Below are 22,071 nucleotides of genomic sequence, written 5' to 3' on the forward strand. Positions count from 1 at the left end.
GCAACTTTAAAAACTTTTTAGCTTTATAAATGTGCCCGTATATATAATGTATAATTTTTTTTTTTTTAATTTAGAACATATTTTTACCAACAGAACAATTGCTAGAATGTTTCCATTGTTAATGAAGTCTGAATCACCAAGAATAGAAGAAAAAGGAAGTGAAAAGAACCAGATAAGCATTGGAAGTGGACCCATAAGTGTTGTTATAACATGGTCATGAATAATGATTAACATTTTTTGTAAGAAGAGAAGAGAGTAAGAAAAAGTAAGTGAGAAGAACCAGATATTATGAAAGGTCTTTCCAACATGGCCATGACCACGTTATGACTGTTATTGGTACCTGTGAAGTCCCACGTGTATCTGGTTCTTTTCTACTGTAATTATTATAACAATAATTATTATGTTGTCACCTCTCTGATTATACATAGACTATCATATCCATGCTTTCATACAAAAAAAAATGTAACCTTTACTTTACTTTAGCTATCCGTAGATGATATTAAGTAGCAAGTCACATAATTTATTAGAAAAACAGAGTGGATCAAATTCAGATCTTTGAAGGTACCAATAAGGATCCTAATAACATGAACATGACTGATGAGTAATGATGTTTGTAGCATGAAGAAGAGAGTAACAAAGAAACAAAATGAACCTACTTGAGGGACCTTACAGATGCCAAGAAGGGCCCTTCCAACATGGTCATGCCCAGGTTGAAATGGTCCTTCTTGGTAAATGTAAAGTAGTACATGGTCATATGGGATGTTCCAGGGACTGATACGTGTCTTTACACCATGGTCGTGACCAACAAGTAATGATGTCTGTAGTATTAGGAAGAGAGTAAAAAAGAAGTGAAAGGAACCAGATATATGAGGGACTTTACAGGTACCAAGAAGGGTCTTTCCAACATGGTCATGCCAAGGTTGTAATGACCCTTCTTGGTACCTGTAAAGTCCTACATGGTCATGCCTGGGTTGAAATTACCCTTCTTGGTACCTGTACATTTCTACATGATTGTTGTGACTATGTTAAAATTATCCTTCTCGATACCTGTAAAGTCTTGCATGGTCAAAACCATGTTGGAATGACCATTCTTGGTGCCTGTAAAGTGCCACCACCTCTCTGATTAAAAAGAAGGGAAAGGAATCAGATACTTGAGGGACTTTACAGATTCCAAGATGGTCATGAGGGACCTTACAGGGACTGATAAATGTATTTTTACCATGGCCATGGCTGGTAAGTAACAATGTTTTTAGCATTGAGAAGAGAGTTAAAAAGGGAAAAGAAACCACATACTTGAAGGACTTCACAGGTACCAGGAAGGGTTCTATTAACATGGTCATGTGGGACATTCCAGGAAATGATACATATCTTTATACTATGGCCATGAGCTGACGAGTAACAATGTTCATAGCATTGAAAAGAGAACTTGAGGGACTTTACATATACCAAGAAAGGTGCTTTCAACATGGTCATGTGGGAGCGTTACAGGAACTGATAACTGTCTTTACGTCATATTAATGACTGAAGAGTAACAATGTTTTTAGCATGATGACGAGAGTGAAAAAGAAGTGAAAGAAACCATATACTTGAAGGACTTCACAGATACTAAGAAGAGTCATTCCAACATGGTCACGTGGAACCTTACAGGGACTAATAAGTGTCTTTACACCATGGCCATAACATACAAGTAAAAGGTTTGTAGTGATCTTGACCACGATGGAATGATACTTCTTGGTACCTCTACCTCTGGTCCTACATGCCCATGACGATGTTCAAATGACCCCTCATGGTACTTGTAAAGTCCTACACAGTCATGATCACATTGGAATGACCCTTCTTGGTACCTGTAAAGTCCCATCTGTATCTAGTTCTTTTCTATCATATTATTATTATTATTATGTTGGCACCTCTCTGATTAAACAAAGACTAGCATATCCATACCTTGTCTCAAAAAAAGAAGTGAAGCTTGTGAATAGGTTTTAGGAGGTGATATCAAATAGCAAGTCAGAGCTAACAAGGACATTCAATTAGTCTTCAAATCCTTGCAGGTACCAATCAGGGACATTATAACACATAGATGATTAATGATGTTTATAACATCCAAAAGAGAGTAAAGAAGAAGTGAAATGAAGCAGATACATGCAAGACTTTACAGGGACTAAAAAGTGTCTCTACACCATGACAAATGATTAATGATGTTTGATGGTGTTTGTAGCATCAAGAAGTGAGTAAAAACGAGAAGTGAAAGGAACTAGATAAATGTGGGACTTTACAGGGACTGATAAGTGTTTTTACATCATGGTCATGACAAATGATTTATGGTGTTTGTAGCGAATACAAAGTAAGAGAAAAGAATCAGGTACTTGTCGGTACCAAGAAGGGACATGACCATGTTGTCACTTGTCATATCCCTTCTTGGTACCTGTACCTGTAAAGTCCCACATGTATGTTGTTCTTTTCTACTGTAATAATGAATTATGTAGACACCTCATTGTGAATATGGTTCAGTAGGTGATATGAAGTAGCAAGTCAGATCATTTTCCCAAATACTCATGACTATGTTATAAGGACCCTTCTTGGTACTTCTAACGTCCTACCTGGTCATGACTATGTTATAATGCCCCTTTTTGGTACCTGTAAAGTCCTACATGGTCATGGCTATGTTATAATGACTCTTCTTTGTACTTGTTACATTGAAACATGGTCATGTCTATGTTATAATGACTCTTCTTGGTACTTGTAAAGTCCCACATGGTCATGACTATGTTATAACAACCCTTCTTGGGACCTGTGAGGTCCCAAGTGGCCAGGAGTATGTTAAAAGGCTCATCTTGGTACCTGAAAAAATCCTACATGGTCATGACTATGTTATAATGACCCATCTTGGTACCAGTAAAGTCCAACATAGTCATGACTATGTTATATTTGGTACTTATAAAGTCTTACATGCTCAAGACTATGTTATAACAACCCTTCTTGGTACCTGTAAGGTCCCATGTGGTCATGAGTCTGTTATAATGACTCTTCATGGTACGTGAAAAGTTATACATGGTCATGGCTATGTTATAATGACCCAACTTGGTACCAGTAAAGTCCAACATAGTCATGACTATGTTATAAGGTCCCTTTTGGTACTTATAAAGTCTTACATGCTCAAGACTATGTTATAACAACCCTTGTGGATACCTGTAAGGTCCCATGTGGTCATGAACTGTTATAATGACTCTTCTTGGTGCGTGAAAGGTCCTACATGGTCATAGCTATGTTATAATGACCCTTCTTGGTACCTGTTAAGTCCTACATGCCCTTGGCTATGTTATAATGACCCATCTTGGTACCAGTAAAGTCCAACATAACCATGACTAAGTTATAAGGACCCTTCTTGGTACTTATAAAGTCTTATGTGCTCAGGACTATGTTATAACAACCATTCTTGGTACCTGTAAGGTCCCATTTGGTCATGAGTATGTTACAAGTATGTTACAAGACTCTGAAAAGTCCCACATGGTGGTGACTATGTTATAATAACCCTTCTTGGTACGTGTAAGGTCCCATTTGGTCATGAGTATGTTACAAGTATGTTACAAGACTCTGAAAAGTCCCACATGGTGGTGACTATGTTATAATAACCCTTCTTGGTACGTGTAAGGTCCCACATGGTGGTGACTATGTTATAATAACTCTTCTTGGTGCGTGTAAGGTCCCACATGGTGGTGACTATGTTATAATAACTCTTCTTGGTGCGTGTAAGGTCCCACATGGTGGTGACTATGTTATAATGACCCTTCTTGGTACGTGTAAGGTCCCACATGGTCGTGACTATGTTATGATGACCCTTTTTGGTACGTGTAAGGTCCCGCATGGTCGTGGCATGTTACAATGACCCTCTACTAAATACTAGATACCAAGTAGAAATTACAAGAAAAAGAAATGAGATTCTTTCATTCATCCAAACACTTGAGCTCAGCTGAAGGACACCACAAGCTTACCTTTCAAAAGCTGATTATTGGTAGATCCAGCTCTAAAGAGCATCCATGCGTTGGATGTGACGAGGTCGAAGGCAGCCTATCCCCTGCTGCTGGACTGCGCTCCCAGTAAAGTTTGGTACATGAGTCAGGGAGATGCTTGCTATGAGTGCTCGGTCCCTGCACTCCTCTGCAGCTTTATATAGTGGAGGCAGCCGGTGCTTCCCTCACTTCTCTGTAATGGGATGCCTCAAGGCAGGCTTTCCTTCTCCTTTATTAAAGGGGACGTCCTCTCTTGTTTGGAAGCTCCTTTAAGCTTCCCCCCCCCCCCCCCCTCCCAGTGTGGGGACAGACATGCAGAAGGTATTCTCCGCTTACCATGTAAGGAGACGGCACATGCAAGCTTGATTCGAGAAATGTAAATGACTCAGCTGGGAAAAAAGTCACACCGACTTGTAATATGAATTTCTCCTATCAAAATCCCTCAGGCATCTGTTATTTATTGTTTTCTGGAATCCCCCCCAATCCTGAATTTTTTTATTTCTTTTTTAAAGGATATCGCAAGTCCTTGTCATTCCAAGTCACTCTTTACAAAAGACTCCATCACCCTAGGTCAGGGGATTCCTATTTAAAAAAGAAAAAAAGTGACAGTTGTTTTCAGCTGAATCCAATGAGAAAAAAAATTTACTAAAAAAAAAAAAAAATTGTGCCATGGCTGTAAATGAAGATCCTTATCTTAAAGGACCACAGAAAAGAAAATTGTGTATTATAGTAATTGTATGAAGTTAATACATTATTATATTATTAAAGTATTTAGTACATGAATTCCTTTTTCTTTCTTCATTTCCATTGACGATATTAATATTTTTGTTATTAAAAAATATGATTTTTATTATTTTTAGAAATGTATACATTTCAAAATAAATAACATTAATAAATAACATTAATAAATTAATAAATAACATTATTAATAATAATAATAATAATAATAATAATAATAAAAATATTACATACAAAAAAAAAATAGAATATAAATAAATAAATATACAGTCTTCAAATCACACATCTGAGGTATCACCGCATGAGTTAGAGCGAGAGCAATAATTCTATCCCAATACCACCTCTGTAACTCTAACTCTGTAACTCTAGTAACCTGTAAAATAAAATTATAAAGCATATAATTATAATTAGAATAAAAAATAATAAAGCGTTGCCTATGGAGATTTTTAAGTACTAAAATTTGGCGCCATTCCACAAGTGTGCACAATTTTCAAGCGTGACATGTTAGGTATCTATTTACTCAAAGTAACATCATCTTTCACATTATACAAAAACAAATGGGCTAACTTTACCGTTTTGTTATTTTTTAATTCATGAAACAGTTTTTTTTATTTTCCCAAAAAAATTCGTTGCAACGACCGCCATTTGGGGATCTGAGTAATTTTCTAGCAAAAAATCCAGAGTTAAACTTGTTAACAAAAAGTTCCAGAAAAGGCCCAGTATGGAAGTGGTTAAATAAAACTAATTAGCTACTGAAATAAATACTAAAAAACAAAACCAATCTGCTGAAATAATAAGCTACTGAAATAAATACTAAAAACAAAAAAAAAAAAAAAAAAAAACCAAAAAGCAATCTGCTGAAATAAAATTAATTAGCTACTGAAATAAATGCAAAAAAAGAAAAAGAAACCAATCTGCTGAAATGAGGCTCATAAGCTACTGAAATAAGTATTAAAAAAACCCACTAAGGTTATGTTCACACTATTTTGACACGGAAGTTGCACGACTTTTTTCCGACTTTGCCCTGCGACTTTATGTCTGACTTCCATGCGACTTCAATGAACAGGATCCGACTTTGAGTCTGGTATGCATCTTGAGGGGGAACCCCACACCAAAAAAAAAAAAAAACTTGTCCCCCCCCCCCAAGACTATACCATTCGGTCTGATATGGATTTTTAGGGGAACCCCACACAAAGAAAAAACCCCAAAACAACAAAAAAACGGCATGTGGTCCCCTCCAAAATCCATACCATACCCTTATCCCAGCACGCAGCCTGGTAGGTCAAAAGAAGGGTGGGGGCGAGCAAACACCTCCCCCCCCCATCCATACCAGACCACATGCCCTCAACATGGGGTCTCCCATGTTAATGAGGACAAGGGCCTCTATACCACAACCCAGGATGGTGGTTGTAGGGGGTCTGTGGGTGGGGGGCTTATTGGGATATGGAAGTCCCCTTTAACAAATCAGCCCCCAGATCTCCTCATTTGAATGAGTATGAGGTACATTGTACCCCTATCCCTTCACTCAAAAAAGTGTAGTGTTACAAGATACAAGAGATGGCTTTTTGAGAAGTCCTTTATTAGAAATGAAGAATGTCCCCCCATCGTAGCATTATTATTATACAGGATTTATAAAGCGGCAACAGTTTATGCAGCGCTTTACAACATTAGGGCAGACAGTAGAATTACAATACAATTCAACACAGGGGGGAATCAGAGGGCCCTGCTCCTTAGAGCTTACAATCTAGGAGGGAGAGTCAAGTTATACAAAAGGGTAATAGCTGTGGGGGATGAGCTAATGGAGAAAATAGTGCAGTTGTTAGATGGAGGCAGGATAGGCTTCTCTAAAGAGGAAAGTTTTCAGGGATCGCCTAAAAGTGGATACATTTGGAAACAGTCTGCAAGATTGGGGTAGCGAATTCCAGAGGATGGGCGAGGCTTAGGAGAAGTCCTGGAGGCCGATATGGGAGGTGGTGTGGTGATGAGGGAGCTAGAGAGCAGGAGGTCTTAGGAGGAACGAAGAGGGCGATTAGGTTGGTATTTTGAGACTAGGCTAGTGATGTAGCTGGGGGCAGAGTTGTGGATGGCTTTGTAACTTAATGTTAGTATTTTTAATTTAGTCCGTTGGGCAAGTGGAAGCCAATGGATGGATTGGCAGAGAGGGGTGGCAGACACTGAGTGGTTTGCAAGGTGGATGAGTCTGGCAGCAGCATTCATGATGGACTGAAGGGGGGATAGTCTATTTAAAGGTAAGCCAATGAGAAGGGAGTTGCAGTAGTCAAGGCGAGAGATAACCAGGGAGTGAATCAGGAGCTTTGTGGTTTCATTGGTTAGAAAGGGACGTAGCTTGGAGATGTTGCGGAGGCTGAGGCGGCAAGCTTTGGAAAGTTATTGGATATGGGGCCGAAAGGAAAGTTCAGAGTCCAGGATAACACCTAGAACCTTGGCATGTGGGGATTGTTTTGCCATTGCTCTTGACAGAGAAGTCAGGGGAAGAGGCACATGGGGGAGGAAATATTTTAAGCTCGGTTTTGGACAAGTTGAGTTTGAGGAAGTGTTGTGACATCCATACAGATATGTCTGTTAGAAAGTTAGTGATGCGTGAGGAGACTGATGGAGTGAGTTGAGGGGTGGAGAGAAAGATTTGTGTCGTCAGCGTAGAAATGATATTGAAAGCCATGAGAAGCTATCAGCTGTCCCAGGCAGAGGTGTAGATTGAAAATAAAAGAGGTCCAAGAACAGAACCTTGGGGAACCCTGACGAAGGGAAGAGGAGTGGAGGAAGTAGAATTGTAAGTGACACTGAAGGTACGTTGGGATAGGTAGGATGAGAGCCACTGAAGAGCACAGTCACGGAAACCAAGGGAGTAAAGTTTTTTGAGGAGTAGGGGGTGGTCAACTGTGTCAAAGGCAGCTGAAAGATCCAGAAGTAGGAGTACAGAATTGTGTCCGTTGGTTTTTACAGTTAGTAAGTCATTTGTGAGTTTTAAAAGAGCAGTTTCTGTGGAGTGCTGTGGGCGAAATCCAGATTGAAGGAGATCAAGAAGGTTATTCTTAATGAGGTGGTCACTCAGTTGGTTGTAAACCAGGTGTTCAAGGAGTTTAGAGGAAAAGGGGAGCAAGGAGATAGGGCATAGGTTGTAGAGATCAGTAGGGTCCAAGGATGGCTTTTTAAGTATGGGGGTGACCAGTGCATGTTTTAGAGCATTGGGGAAAATGCCAGAGGTGAGGGAGAGATTGAAGATGTGGGTTAAAGAGTGTAGGATAGAGTCAGAGGGCGATCGTAGTGTTTGAGAGGGAATAGGGTCCAGGGGGCAGGTGGTAAGGTGGGCGTTAGAAAGGAGCTTAGCAACTTCATCTGTCGTAGCAGATTTGAATAAGGGGAGTGTCAATTGTATTTGTGGATATGGGGTCTTAACTGGGGGAGATACCTGTAGAGTGGAGATTTCATCACGGATTGTATCAATCTTGTTTTTGAAGTGATTAGCAATCTCCTGGGCAGTGAGTGAGTCAATGGGTGGAGGAGGCTGTGGAGGATGAAGTAGAGAGTTGAAGGTAGAGAAAAGTTTCCTGGGACTGGATGAGAAGGTGTTAATAAAAGTTGTAAAATTGGTCTGCTTGGCAGTGTGGAGGAAAGAATAGTATTTCTGGAGGGCAGATTTGTATTGGTTGAAGTCTTTGAGAGACTAAAGCCCCGTACACATGAGAGAACTTATGTCCGACAGACTTCCGAAGGAGTTCTGCCGGAGTTCTGACGGAGTTCCGACAGAGTTCTGACGGACTTTTCGACTGAGCGGACTTGGCCACACACAATCACACCAAACTCCGACGGATTCGAACGTGATGACGTACGACTGGACTCGAATAAGGAAGTTCATAGCCAGTAGCCAATAGCTGCCCTAGCGTCGGTTTTAGTCCGTCGGAATAGCATACACACGAGCAAATTTTTCGGAGGGACCGGGTCCGGCGGAGTTCCGTCGGAAAAATTTGAAGCATGTTCCATTTTCTAAAGTCCGTCAGACTTTTGTGAATCAAAAGTCCGTTGCAGCCCACACACGATCGAATAGTCTGACGGAATCATTCCGTTGGACTTTGGATGTTGAAAAGTCCGCTCGTGTGTACACGGCATTAGTCTTGTGCCACAGACGCTCAAGAGCGCGACTACATTTTTTGAGAAGTTTAGTGTCATCTGTTTGCCAGGGTTGTAGGGGTCGAGGCCTGATTCTGCATGTAGTGAGGGGAGCGAGCTTGTCCAGGGTGAAGGACAGGGATTTATTGTAGATGGAAGTTGGCTCGGTTGGGGAAGGACAGGGGAGAGATTTTGTCAGAGAGGTGGTCAGTAGCAGAATAGAGGAGAGAAGGGTTAAAGTTGCGAAAAATTCTACGGGTGATGATTAGGCGATTGGAGGCAAAGGCGGTGGAAGGCAGGGAGAGAGAGAAACGAATAAGGTGGTGATCGGAGAGAGGAAAAGGATTGTTTGAGAAGTTGCATGAAGCAAATAGGTAGGAGAATACAAGATCCAAGATACAGAGGGTGTTGCCATCAGAGTGAGTAGAGCCTGTACCCATTGCATCAGGTCAAATGAAGAGGTTAGACTAAGAAGTGTAGAAGTAGCAGGAGTGTTTGTATTAACAGAGATGATGAAATCACCGAGAAGGATTGTGGGAATTTCTGAAGAGAGAAAGTAGGGTAACCAGGTAGAAAACTCATCAAGGAAAGTCGATAATGGTCCAGAGGGGCGATAGATCACAAAAATTCTTAGGGAAGTTGAAGAGAATAGACGTATACAGTGAGCTTCAAACGATGACAGGGAAAGAGAGGGAGGGGAGTGAATAACCTGGAAGGTGAATTGGGGGGATAGGAGGAATCCCACTCCACCTCCCTTGCGTCAATTAGGCCTAGGGGAGTGGGTCCAGTGAAGGCCACCCTGGGTGAGGGAAGCAGGAGAAGGGGTGTCAGATTCGGTGAGAGCAAGTAGATTAAAGGATTTAGTGACAAATGCATTCAGTCAGTCAAGGTTCGGTTTAGAGGACATGGGAGTATAAATGCAGATTTACCAAATATGCATTCAGTCAGTCAATATTTGGTTTAGAGGACATGGGAGTATAAACGCAGATTTACCAAATATGCATCAACGTGTCCTTTTTTCTCCGGTGATGTCTTCTTCTTCTGGTTCTTCTACCTCCACTGATGTCTTCTTCTTCTTCTGGTTCTTCTGCTGGTTCTTCTCCCTCCACTGATGTCTTCTTCTTCTGGTTGTTCTGCTGGTTCTTCTCTGTCAGGGAACTATATAAACAGGGTCCTGACCTGACAACAATGCTGAATCATCTTCAGCTCGTTCCTGAGATACCTGACCGCTGTTGTACCTGTTACCTTGTTCCTGATTACCCGGCTTTCTTGACTACTATTCTGGATCACCCCTGCTTACTACTTACCTGGATTTATTACACTGACCTCGGCTTGGACTCTCTACTTTGGCTTGCTTCCTGACTTTGTACCTCGCTGCCAGCACATTGCCAGACCTCTGCCTGTCCTTGACTTCGAACCTGCCTTCTGTTCCTGTACCTCGTTGCCAGCCAGTTGCCAACCTTGCCTGTTCCTGACGTGCAGTATTTCTACATACCTGCTTGGCTCCCACTGAACACCTTCGGTGACCAGTCTACACTTCTTCCTCCATGAGGATCCAGTGTCTTCAAGCCTTAATCTTCAACCTGCAGGCACCTGCACCCTTTCTCTGCCTCAGCACTCCCTGTCCTCACTTCCAGGGGTGTTGAGACCGGAACTGTGCAAGAGGCCACCCCCAGCATTCGGACTCCGCTGTAAGGTATGTGACAGTACGATCCAGCCAGAATGGAGTCTGACAGGGGGGCCTCACCTTTGGAAGCTTTGTGCCAACTGATCTCCGCCCTTACCCAAGCAGTCCAGGGCCTGCAAGATGGCTATCACCAACTTGAACAAAGAGTGGAGTCATTGACGCCAAGAACCGTGGCTTCTCAAGGGGCCACAGCATCCCAGCCCTCCGGCAGCCTCAGCATCAGCACCTGCAGTAGTGGTGCCACCGCCAGAGCCTCGTGTTCCAGAGAGGTTTTCAGGAGAACGCAGTAGGTCCATGCCTTCAGGAATGCCTGCCTGCTATATTTCCTGCTACAGCCCCATACCTTCTCTTTGGAAAGCACAAAGGTGGGATTCATCGTCTCATTACTCCAGGGGGAACCCCAAACCTGGGCTCACCGCTTATTGGAACAGGCCAGCCCTCTGTTAGACACTATGGACTCTTTTTTGAACGAAATGGCCAGATTGTATGATGATCCTCAGCGTGCCACAACTGCAGAGGCTAATCTCCATGCTCTCCAGCAGGGCCATAGGCCAGTGGAGGACTACGTAATGGACTTCAGGCGGTGGAGTTCCGATATTCAATGGAACAACGCCGCCCTCCGCTACCAGTTCCGCATTGGACTCTCCGAGGCTCTGAAAGAGGAGTTGGCTCGTGTCGGAGTTCCCAGTTCTTTGGAGGACCTGATCCAAGTGTCAATCCAAATAGATCGTCGTCTAAGGGAACGGAGATCTGAAAGAATCAGTCAAATTCGTCCCACATGGATGTTGCCTAAAGTCCCGAGCCATCCCCCCATTCCTACGTCCCATGTACCTGCTACCACCTCTGAAGCTCCAGAACCAATGCAGATAGGCCTGCTTCGTTCACCACTATCACCAGAAGAAAAGCAGCGTCAACGCCAGAACAACCTCTGCCTTTATTGTGGAGAAGCTGGTCATTATGCAAATACGTGCCCAAACAAGACCGTAAGTCCAACCCTTTGCCTCTTGAACCCAGTGCATTGCCTTTGACAAGATCTATTCACATCGCTGTTCCCATTTCATTACAGCTTCCAGAAGAAACACTCTGGGTCCAGGCTATAGTTGATTCTGGCGCCTGCAGCTGCTTCATCGACCATGCTTTCGTCCTACAACACAACATTCCATTAAAACCCAAGCAACGTCAACTCTCCATATGGCTAGCAGATTGATCAAACATCAGATATGGCCCTATTACTCATGAGACCCAACCATTATCCACCAGCATACTAACCAACCATCAGAAACTACTCCGCCTGAACGTCATCTCCTCGCCACTATTTCCAATCATTCTGGGAATGCCATGGCTACAAGCCCATAACCCTCAAATAAATTGGGTGACTGGTGAGGTCTATATCTGAGACTCAAAAACTGGTCCCATCTGCATATCACAGTTTCTTAGATGTTTTTGACAAACAAAAGGCAGACACTCTTCCCCCTTATCGGGTTTATGACTGTCCAATCGAACTATTGCCAGGAGCTGAAATTCCTTTTGGAAGGATTTTCCCTTTGTCAGAACCTGAACTCCTGGTCCTTAAGGAATATATTGACGAGAATCTCAAGAAGGGGTTCATCCGACACTCTTCTTCTCCAGCTGGTGCCGGAATATTCTTCGTCAAGAAAAAGGATAATTTTCTCCGCCCATGTGTGGACTACAGGAACTTGAACAAAATAATGGTTAAAAACCGCTATCCCAGAACTATTCCAGAGACTTAGTTCAGCAAAGATATTCACAAAGCTGGATTTACGGAGTGCCTATAATTTAATCAGAATCCGTAAGGGGGATGAGTGGAAAACAGCTTTCCGGACACGCTTCGGCCACTTCGTTTTCGAGTACCTGGCTATGCCATTCGGACTCTGCAATGCACCAGCTACCTTCCAACATTTCGTCAATGATATTTTCAGGGACTTTTTGGATTTATTCGTGATCGTCTACTTGGACGATATTTCAATATTTTTGACCTCTTTAGAAGCACATCATTACCATGTGAAACAAGTTCTTCTCAGACTAAGACAGAACGGACTCTATGCTAAAGCCGAGAAATGTGAGTTTGAGCGCCAGACCATTCACTTTCTCGGCCTAGTGATATCGATTGAGGGTGTGGCAATGGATCCTCAGAAGGTTTCAGCCCATTTGTCCTGGCCACCTCCAGCCGACATGAAAGGGGTACAATGTTTTGTTGGATTCTCCAATTTTTACAGGAAATTTATCAAAAATTTCTCCAGTATTATAGTGCCTATCACTCAACTCACAAGGAAACAAAGTCGTTTTCAATGGACTGCTGCAGCCCCAGCTGCGTTTGACAAACTAACGGGACTGTTTACATCCGCTCCAATACTAAAACACTCTGATCCTGCCTTGCCCTATATCCTGAAAGTGGATGCATCAGAAAATGCTGTAGGGGCCATCCTCTCCCAACGCCAAGGACCTAAGTACTTAATGCACCCTCTAGCCTTCTTTTTCAAGAAATTAGGTGTATCAGAAAGCAACTATGATGTGGGGGATCGAGAACTTCTGGCAATAAAATCAGCCTTAGAAAAATGGCGGTACCTCCTGGAGGGGGCAGCACACCCAATACTGATCTTTACACATCATAAGAACTTAGAGTATCTCAGGACAGCCAAACACCTCAGATTCCGACAGGCAAGATGGGCTCTTTTCTTTTCCCATTTTAATTTTCATGTCACTTACCGACCAGGGTCCAAGAACAGTAAACCTGATACGTTATCCCGCATGTTCACAGAGGCTGAAGTTTCATCTCCACAGGACACTATCCTGCAAGCTGGGAATTTCTAAAGTCAATCTAGTTTCATGTCAGAGATTCGTCAGGCCTCCCGAGGAACATCATTACCTCCAGGTACAAACCTCCAAGAGAAGAATGGGCTCTTCTGGCAGGGAAACAAATTTTTCGTCCCTCAGAATCTCTGCACTTCCGTTCTACAGGTCTGTCATGACTATCCCTTGGCAGGTCACTTTGGGGGTCACAAGACTATGAATCTAGTTCAAAGACACTTCTGATGGCCAAATCTTGCAAGGGACTGTAGAGATTACGTTAATTCTTGTCCGACCTGCCTCAGGAATAAGAATAGCAAGAATAAGACATGGGGACTATTGAGACCACTACCTATTCCTGAAAGACCATGGGATAAAATCGCAATGGACTTTATTGTTGAACTCCCTCCCTCTGAAGGGTTCTCTTCTATCTTTGTAGTGGTTGATCGCTTTTCTAAAATGGCACACTTTATTCCCATGAAAGTAACTCCATCTGCAAATGAAACGGCCAGGATATTTATTAATCACCTCAATACAGTGCACTTACACCCCCTTCCTGACCAGACCAATTTTCAGCTTTCAGCGCTCTCACAGTTTGAATGACAATTAGTCATACAACACTGAACCCATATGAAACTTGTGTCCTTTTTTTCCACACAAATATAGCTTTCTTTTATTGGTATATAATCACTAGTGTTTTTTTTTTTTTTTTGTGCTATAAATAAAAAAAAAGGTAAATTTTGTGAAAAAAAATGCCTTTTTCTTTGTTTCTGTCATAAAATTTTGCTAATTAGTAATTTTTCTTCATAAATTTTGGCCAAAATGTATACTGCTACATATCTTTGGAAAAAATAACCCACATTAGTATATATTATTTGGTCTTTGTGAAAGTTAAAGAGTCTACAAACTATGGTGTCAATCACTGAAAATTTATCACATCTGATCAGGACTTCAGTACATCAGGTGTATCTCATTTCTTGAGACACTAACAAGTCAGGAAAGTACAAATACCCCCCGAATGACCCCTTTTTAGAAAGTAGACATTCCAAGGTATTAAGTATGTAGTATGGTGAGTTTTTTTAAGTTGTCATTTTTTCCCACAATTCTTTGCAAAGTGAAGATTTTATTTTATTTTATTTTTTTACAAAATTGTCTTATTATCAGGTTATTTCTCACACACAGCATATGCATACAACAAATTACACCCCAAAATACATTCTGCTACTCTTCCCAAGTATGGCGATACCACATGTGTGAGACTTTTACACAGCATGGCCACATACAGAGCACCAACATTGAAGTGGCACTTTCAGACGTTCTACGAGCAAAAATGACACATCTCATTTCACAGCCACCTATTACACTTTTGAAGGCCCTGGAGTACCAGGAAAATGGAATTGCCCATAAAATGACCCCATTTTGGAAAAGCTAACACCCCAACATATAATCTGTGAGGCATAATGAGTCCTTTGAATGGTTCATTTTTTTCCAGAAGTAGGAAGGAAGGAAAATGAAAACACATTTTTTTTACACAAAGTTGACAATTTATAAGATATTTCTAACACATAGCATGTATATAGCAAAAATGACACCCCAAAACACATTCTGCTACTCCTCCCGAGTATGGTGATACCACATGTGTAGGACTTTTACACAGCCTGGTCACATACAGAGGCCGAACACTGAAGTAGTACCTTCAGGCGTTCTAGGAGCATTTCATTCCTACCTATCACACTTTTGAAGGTCCTGGAGCACCAGGACATTGAAATTACCCACAAAATGACCCCATTTTGGAAATCAAAACACCCCAACGTATATTCTATGAGGCATGGGCTGCAAATAGGTACTCAGGTACTCTGATGGGCTGGTGACAGGTACTCAGGTACTCTGATGGCCTGGTGACAGGTACTCGGGTACTCTGATGGCCGGGTGACAGGTACTCGGGTACTCTGATGGCCTGGTGACATGTACTCGGGTACTCTGATGGCCTGGAGATAGGTTCTTTGATGGGCTGGTGACAGGTACTCGGGTACTCGGATGGACTGTGACAGGTACTCGGGTACTCGAATGGACTGTGACAGATACTCGGGTACTTTGATGGGCTGTGACAGGTACTCGGGTACTCAGATGGACTGTGACAGGTACTCGGTTACTCGGATGGACTGTGATAGGTACTCGGGTACTCTGATGGACTGTGACAGGTACTCGGGTACTCTGATGGACTGTGACAGGTACTTGGGTACTCTGATGGGCTGTGACAGGTACTCGGATACTCTGATTGGACTGTGACAGGTACTTGGTTACTCTGAAGGACTGTGAGTGACAGGTACTATGATGGACTGTGAGTGACAGGTACTATGATGGGTGGTGACAGGTCCTCTTTATTGGGGGGGAATCAGTGTGTGTTGGTGTACACTGTAAGCGGTAATGAGATGTTACCGCTATCTCCTCCTTACACACGATCAGTGTGTGAGGAGGAGAGCCCAGTAACATCTTGTTACCGCGGTTTGTTTACATTTAGTGATCGGCTGTGAAAGGATCAGCATCGATCAGTAAACACCGACGTACACACTCAGCGTGTTCGCGCGCATGCGCCGTGCACAGTGGGGGTGTGAACATCTGTGATCGGCCGTGACTTCATCACAGCCGATCACATGGTAAACAGCCATGCCAATGTCTGTTCACCCCCCTCGGTAGCGAGCGGTGTCTCCGTGACACGCTGCCATCGAAGGAACAGGGATGCACATGCACGATCGCGCACATTCCCTGTTTAAACGGGAGGACATCATATGACACCCTCCCGCCACTATAGGTGCACCGCCTTGCTGCCATTTGACAGCCAGCGGTCAGCATCTAGTTAAAGAGGTTGTTAGGCTCCATGGAATTCCCAGTGATATTGTTTCTGACCATGGAGTTCAATTCACGTCGAAATTCTGGAAATCATTGTGTGAAGCACTAGGCATTAAACTTAGTTTTTCCTCAGCCTATCATCCCCAGACCAACGGGCAGACGGAACGTACTAACCAAACGTTGGAGCAGTATTTACATTGTTTCACTTCTTTTTCCCAGGAGGATTGGGCCTCATTATGCCTTTGGCAGAATTTGCATTCAACAATTCTACTCACTCTGCCACAAATCAGTCACCGTTCTCTAATTACGGTTTTCATCCCTCTTTTCTGCCAACATTGATACTGGATTCTCCTGTACCAGCTGTCCAGGATAGGCTGAATTTCTTTGTCACCAACAATAAGGTGCTTAAGGAAACCATCTCTAAGGCACAGGAGGACAATAAAAGATTCTTCAACAAGAAGAGGAGGGGGGAATTGAACCTAAAGGTCGGTGACCGTGCATGGCTTTCAACTGCAAACCTGAAACTGGCATGTCCCTCTAAAAAGTTGGGACCCAGATATTTGGTAGCCTATCAACCTATCAATCTGGTAGCCTATCAACCTATCAATCTGGTAGCCTATCAACTTGAACTTCCCGACTCATTCAGGATCCATCCCATATTCCATGCTTCATTACTTAAACCTGATGTACCCAATTCCTTTCCGGATCGTGAGATAGGTCCTCCAGAAGCCAGAAGCTGTTATGGTAGATGGGGAGGAGGAATTTCGAGATTGAGGCGATTCTGGATTTTAGGAAACGACAGGGACAAAACCAGTATTTAATTAAATGGAAAGGCTTTGGTCTTGAAGAAAATTCCTGGGAGACCGAAGCAAATCTCCATGCCCAGAGGCTCATACAGGCCTTTCATCGCTCCCGCCTTAAAGGTTTGGTTCGAAGAGGCATCCAGAGGCTGCCCTTAAGGGGGGGGGCACTGTCAGGGAACTCACCGTGTGAATGTCCAGCCCCGTATAGCAGCAGCTTATTTTTGTTCCAAGGGCCATGCGCGGTGTCCCCGTCAGAGGCGAACGAGTTCCGGAACGAATGGACGCACGCACATGCCAATACGAACACTCACGTGCCACACCGAACCTGTGTATGCACTCACGCACCCACGTCCACCAATCCTGGCACATGTCACCATATATAAACAGGGTCCTGACCTGATACCAGTGCTGGATCGTCTTCAGCTCGTTCCTGAGGTACCTGACCGCTGTTGTACCTTATTCCTGATTACCCGGCTTGCTTGACTACTCTTCTGGATCACCCCTGCTTACTACTTACCTGGATTTATTATACTGACCTCGGCTTGGACTCTCTACTTTGGCTTGCTTCCTGACTTTGTACCTCGCTGCCAGCACATTGCCAGACCTCTGCCTGTCCTTGACTTCGAACCTGCCTTCTGTTCCTGTACCTCGTTGCCAGCCAGTTGCCAACCTTGCCTGTTCCTGACGTGCAGTATTTCTACATACCTGCTTGGCTCCCGCTGAACACCTGCGGTGGCCAGTCTACACTTCTTCCTCCATGAGGATCCAGTTTCTTCAAGCCTCAATCTTCAACCTGCAGGCACCTGCACCCTTTCGCTGCCCCAGCACTCCCTGTCCTCACTTCCAGGGGTGTTGAGACCGGAACCGTGCAAGAGGCCACCCCCAGCATTCGGACTCCGCTGTAAGGTACGTGACATTCTCCCTCCACTGATGTCTTCTTCTTCTGGTTCTTCTGCTGGTTTTTCTCCCTCCGGTGATGACTTCTCCTTTCGGTTATTCTTCCTCCACTGATGTCTTCTTTCAATGCTAGCTCCTGCTTTTGTGTTAGATCCGGCGTCTGCCGGTTCTTATATAGCCATGTGGTGTGGCCATCCAGTGATATCATCCAGAGATCCCGCCCCATTGTGACATCACCACCCGGGGCATGATGGGGAGACCGGGCCACCGCTAGTATAAGAGCTGGAAGAAGGAAGCGGAGGCCTGGCAAGAAGAACCGAAGAGGGGGACAAGACCCCCGAAGTCGGAAGAAGAGGCGGCGGCGACAGAAGACAGGCCACCGCTAGTAAAAGAGCTATAGGAAGAAAGCAGAGGCCCGGCAAGAAGTACCAAAGACGTGGACAAAACCCCCAAAGTCAGAAGAACACCCCCGGACGGTGGCGACTAAGAAGAAAGCCGAGCTCCTCTGCTAGTAAAAGAGCTAGCAGAAGATAGCGGAGAAGTCCGGCAAGAAGACCCCCAAGATGAAAGACCACCGGAGCTGTGCAATAAATTATTTTAAAACTTTGTGTTGTGTTTTATTTACACTTTTTTCACCAGGTGAATGGGTAGGGGTATATTGTACCCCATACTCATTCACATAGGGTGGGGGGGCGGTATCTGGGGGCCCCCTTATTAAAGGGGGCTCCTGGATTCCGATAAGCCCCCAGCCCGCAGACCCTGACAACCAACGGTCAGGGTTGTCGGGAAGAGGCCCTTGTCCTCATCAACATGGGGACAAGATGCTTTGGGGTGGGGGGGCGCAAGGCACCCCCCCATGTTGAGGGCACGCGGCCTGGCGTGGCTCGGGGGTGTGCTCGCTCGCCCCCACCCCCTTTCCTGACCGGCCGGGCTGCGTGCTCGGATAAGGGTCTGATATGGACCTTGGGGGGACCCCCACGCCGTTTTTTCGGCGTAGGGCTTCCCCTTTAAGTCCATATCAGGTGACGGGGCCAGCGACGTGTCAATGGAGGAGGCGACATTGACCTCCTTCACTAGTCCCGTCTACCTGGAGTCTCATTCCAAATGAACAGACTTTCCTCCTTGTGCGGGCAAGTCCGTTCATTTCAAAAGTCCGGCGGACAATTTTGAGTCAAGATTTCTTTCTAAGTCTTTTCTAAGACTTTTGGGGAAAAAAAGTCAGCCGGAGCCCACACACGGGCGGATTGTCCGACGGGCTCTGGTCCGCCGGATAGTCCGCCGGATAGTCCGATCATGTGCACGGGGCATTAGAGAACCTTAGTGATCAAACAGCATCATGAAGGCCAAGGAACACACCAGACAGGTCAGGGATAAAGTTGTGGAGAAGTATAAAGCAGGGTTAGGTTATAAAATAAATCTCCCAAGCTTTGAACATCTCACAGAGCTCTGTTCAATCCACCATCCGAAAATGGAAAGAGTATTGCACAACTGCAAACCTACCAAGACGTGGTCGTCCACCTAAACTGACCAGCCGGGCAAGGAGAGCATTCATCAGAGAAGCAGCCAAGAGGTCCATGGTAACTCTGGAGGAGACCAAAATTGAACTTTGTGGCCTAAAAGCAAAACGCTATGTGTGGGGGGAAACTAACACTGCACATAACCCTGAACACATCATCCCCACCATAAAACATGGTGGTGGAAGCATCATGTGGTGGGGTGCTTTTCTTCAGCAGGGACAGGGAAGCTGGTCAGAGTTGATGGGAAGATGGATGGAGCCAAATACAGGACAATCTTAGAAGAAAACCTGTTAGAGTCTGCAAAAGACTTGAGATTGGGGCGGAGGTTCACCTTCCACAATGGAATGGTTTAGATCAAAGCACATCCATGTGTTAGAATGGCCCAGTCACAGTCCAGACCTAAATCCAATTGAGAATCTGTGGCAAGACTTGAAAATTGCCGATCACAGATGCTCTCCATCCAATCTGACAGAGCTTGAGATGTTTTGCAAAGAAGAAGAATGGGCAAAAATGTCCCTCTCTAGATGTGCAAAGCTGGTAGAGACATCCCCAAAAAAGACTTGCATCTGTAATTGTAGAGAAAGGTGGCTCTACAAAGTATTGACTCCGGGGGGGGGGGCCATACAAATGTCCCCCCCCCCCACACACACACACACACTTTTCACATATTTATTTGTAAAAAAATTGTGAAAATCATTTATAATTTCCCTTCCACTTCACAATTATGTGCCACTTTGTGTTGTCCTATAACAGTGATGGCGAACCTTGGCACCCCAGATGTTTTGGAACTATATTTCCCATGATGCTCAACTACACTGCAGAGTGCATGAGCATCATGGGAAATGTAGTTCCAAAACATCTGGGGTGCCAAGGTTTGCCATCACTGTCCTATAACAAAATACATTTACGTTTTTGATGGTAAAATGACAAAATGTGGAAAATTTAAAGGGATATGAATACTTTTTCAAAGCACTGTATATACTTAAAAAAAAAGATAAAAAAATACTAAAACTGCAAACTGCTGAAATGTTATTATTATTCAGGATTTATATAGTGTCAACAGATTTCACAACGCTTTACAATATAAAATAAAGCTAATTAGCAGTTGAACTAAACACCAAGAGACCAAGTTGCTGAAATAAAATGAATTAGCTCCTGAAATTAATACAAAAAAATACTAAGAGCCCAAACCACTGAAATAAAAAAAAAACGTTGTTGAAATAAATCCTAAAAAATACTAAAAGACCAAGCTACTGGCAAAAAAATAAAAATAAATAAAAAGATTAGTTGCTGAATTGGGACTGATAAGTTACTGAAATAAACAAATCAAGCTGCTGAAATAAAACTTGCTTCTAAAATAAGAACTAAACAATATTAAAAGACTAAACTACTAAAAATATGATTTTTGGCTACTGATAAAAATGCTAAAAAAAAAAAATAAAAATAAAAATACGAATTCAAACTGATGAAATGAAACAAATTATCTATGGCAATTAATACTAAGAAAAAAAAAACACAGAGAGGCCAAGCTGCTGAATTAAAACAAATTACCTGCTAAAATAACAACAAAAAAATGCTCAAAGACTAAACTTCTGAAATAAAATGAATTAGCTACTAAAATAAGAACTATAAAATACTAAGATAGTAACCTGCTGAAATAAAATAAATTACCTGCTAAAAAAAAATAAAAATACTAACGCTAAAATAAAAATAATTAGCTACTAAAATAAGAACTACAAAAACATTAAAATACTAATCTGCTGAAATAAAACAAATCACCTGCTAAAATTAGAAGTAAGAAATAGTATAAGTCTAAACTGCTGAAATAAAACAAATCACCTGCTAAAATTAGAAGTAAGAAATAGTATAAGTCTAAACTGCTGAAATAAAGCTAATTAACTATGGCATCAAACACAAAAAAAAAAAAATTCAAAACAAGAGGCCAAGCTGCAGAAATAAAAACATTATTTATGGCAATAAATAGTAAAAAGAAAAAACACGGAGAGGCCAAGCTGCTGAAATGTCACACCCGTTCCCATATTGCTTCAAATTAAAAAGTGCCCACAGTACACATTGGGTTTTTGTTTTGTTTTGTTTTTCTTCCCCCCCTGGGAGTAAGGTTTGTTCATTGCTTTTTATTTTGTAATTACAATCTGCTTTTTGGGGAATTGATTGTAAATGTATATGAAATATTTTATGCATTGATCTGATTGATACATTCTCTCCATTTTAGAAATTTGGTAAAGCTCCTGAGGAAGCGTTAATCAAAACACGAAACATGTAGAGCACCAGAATATATCTAAAATGGTTCTGTAATTAATACCCTATCTATTGTAAACTTTTTTTATATTGAGGATTAATGTATGTTCTTTCTTTCTTTGGGCTTATAGGCCTAATGGGAATGGATATGGACATTGTTTAAAATGTACTAGTTTAGGCAGGATATGAGACAATACTTGATATGTTTTATATTTATTTTTATCTTTTTCTTTTTTATAAATAAATATTTTTTTATGTAGAATACTCCTCTTTTTCTTTTCCCCTTTTCTATATCAAATATACTATTATGCCTAAAAAGTCCAACACAACTATTGACAACACTTTTTATTGATGTTTTTTGGTGTGGTTTCCCTTCC

The 22,071-nt window shown here is 42.7% G+C and overlaps 1 protein-coding gene across 4 annotated transcripts in view; it reads right to left on the minus strand.

Annotated features, from left to right (window-relative positions):
- The window catches only part of TNC (tenascin C), a 209,848-nt gene extending 205,698 nt beyond the window's left edge, over window positions 1-4,150 (minus strand). For all 4 annotated transcript variants that reach the window (XM_077467926.1, XM_077467899.1, XM_077467830.1 and 1 more), the window contains exon 1: window positions 3,990-4,150. The gene's annotated coding sequence lies outside the window, so the exon portion shown is untranslated. The remainder of the gene's footprint in view (window positions 1-3,989) is intronic.
- Between the last annotated feature and the right edge of the window lie 17,921 nt (window positions 4,151-22,071).

Source organism: Lithobates pipiens, unplaced genomic scaffold (genome assembly GCF_037356315.1).
Source record: "Lithobates pipiens isolate NorthernLeopardFrog02 unplaced genomic scaffold, aLitPip1_a1.2 Scaffold_1, whole genome shotgun sequence".
In the NCBI taxonomy this organism is placed as follows: domain Eukaryota; kingdom Metazoa; phylum Chordata; class Amphibia; order Anura; family Ranidae; genus Lithobates; species Lithobates pipiens.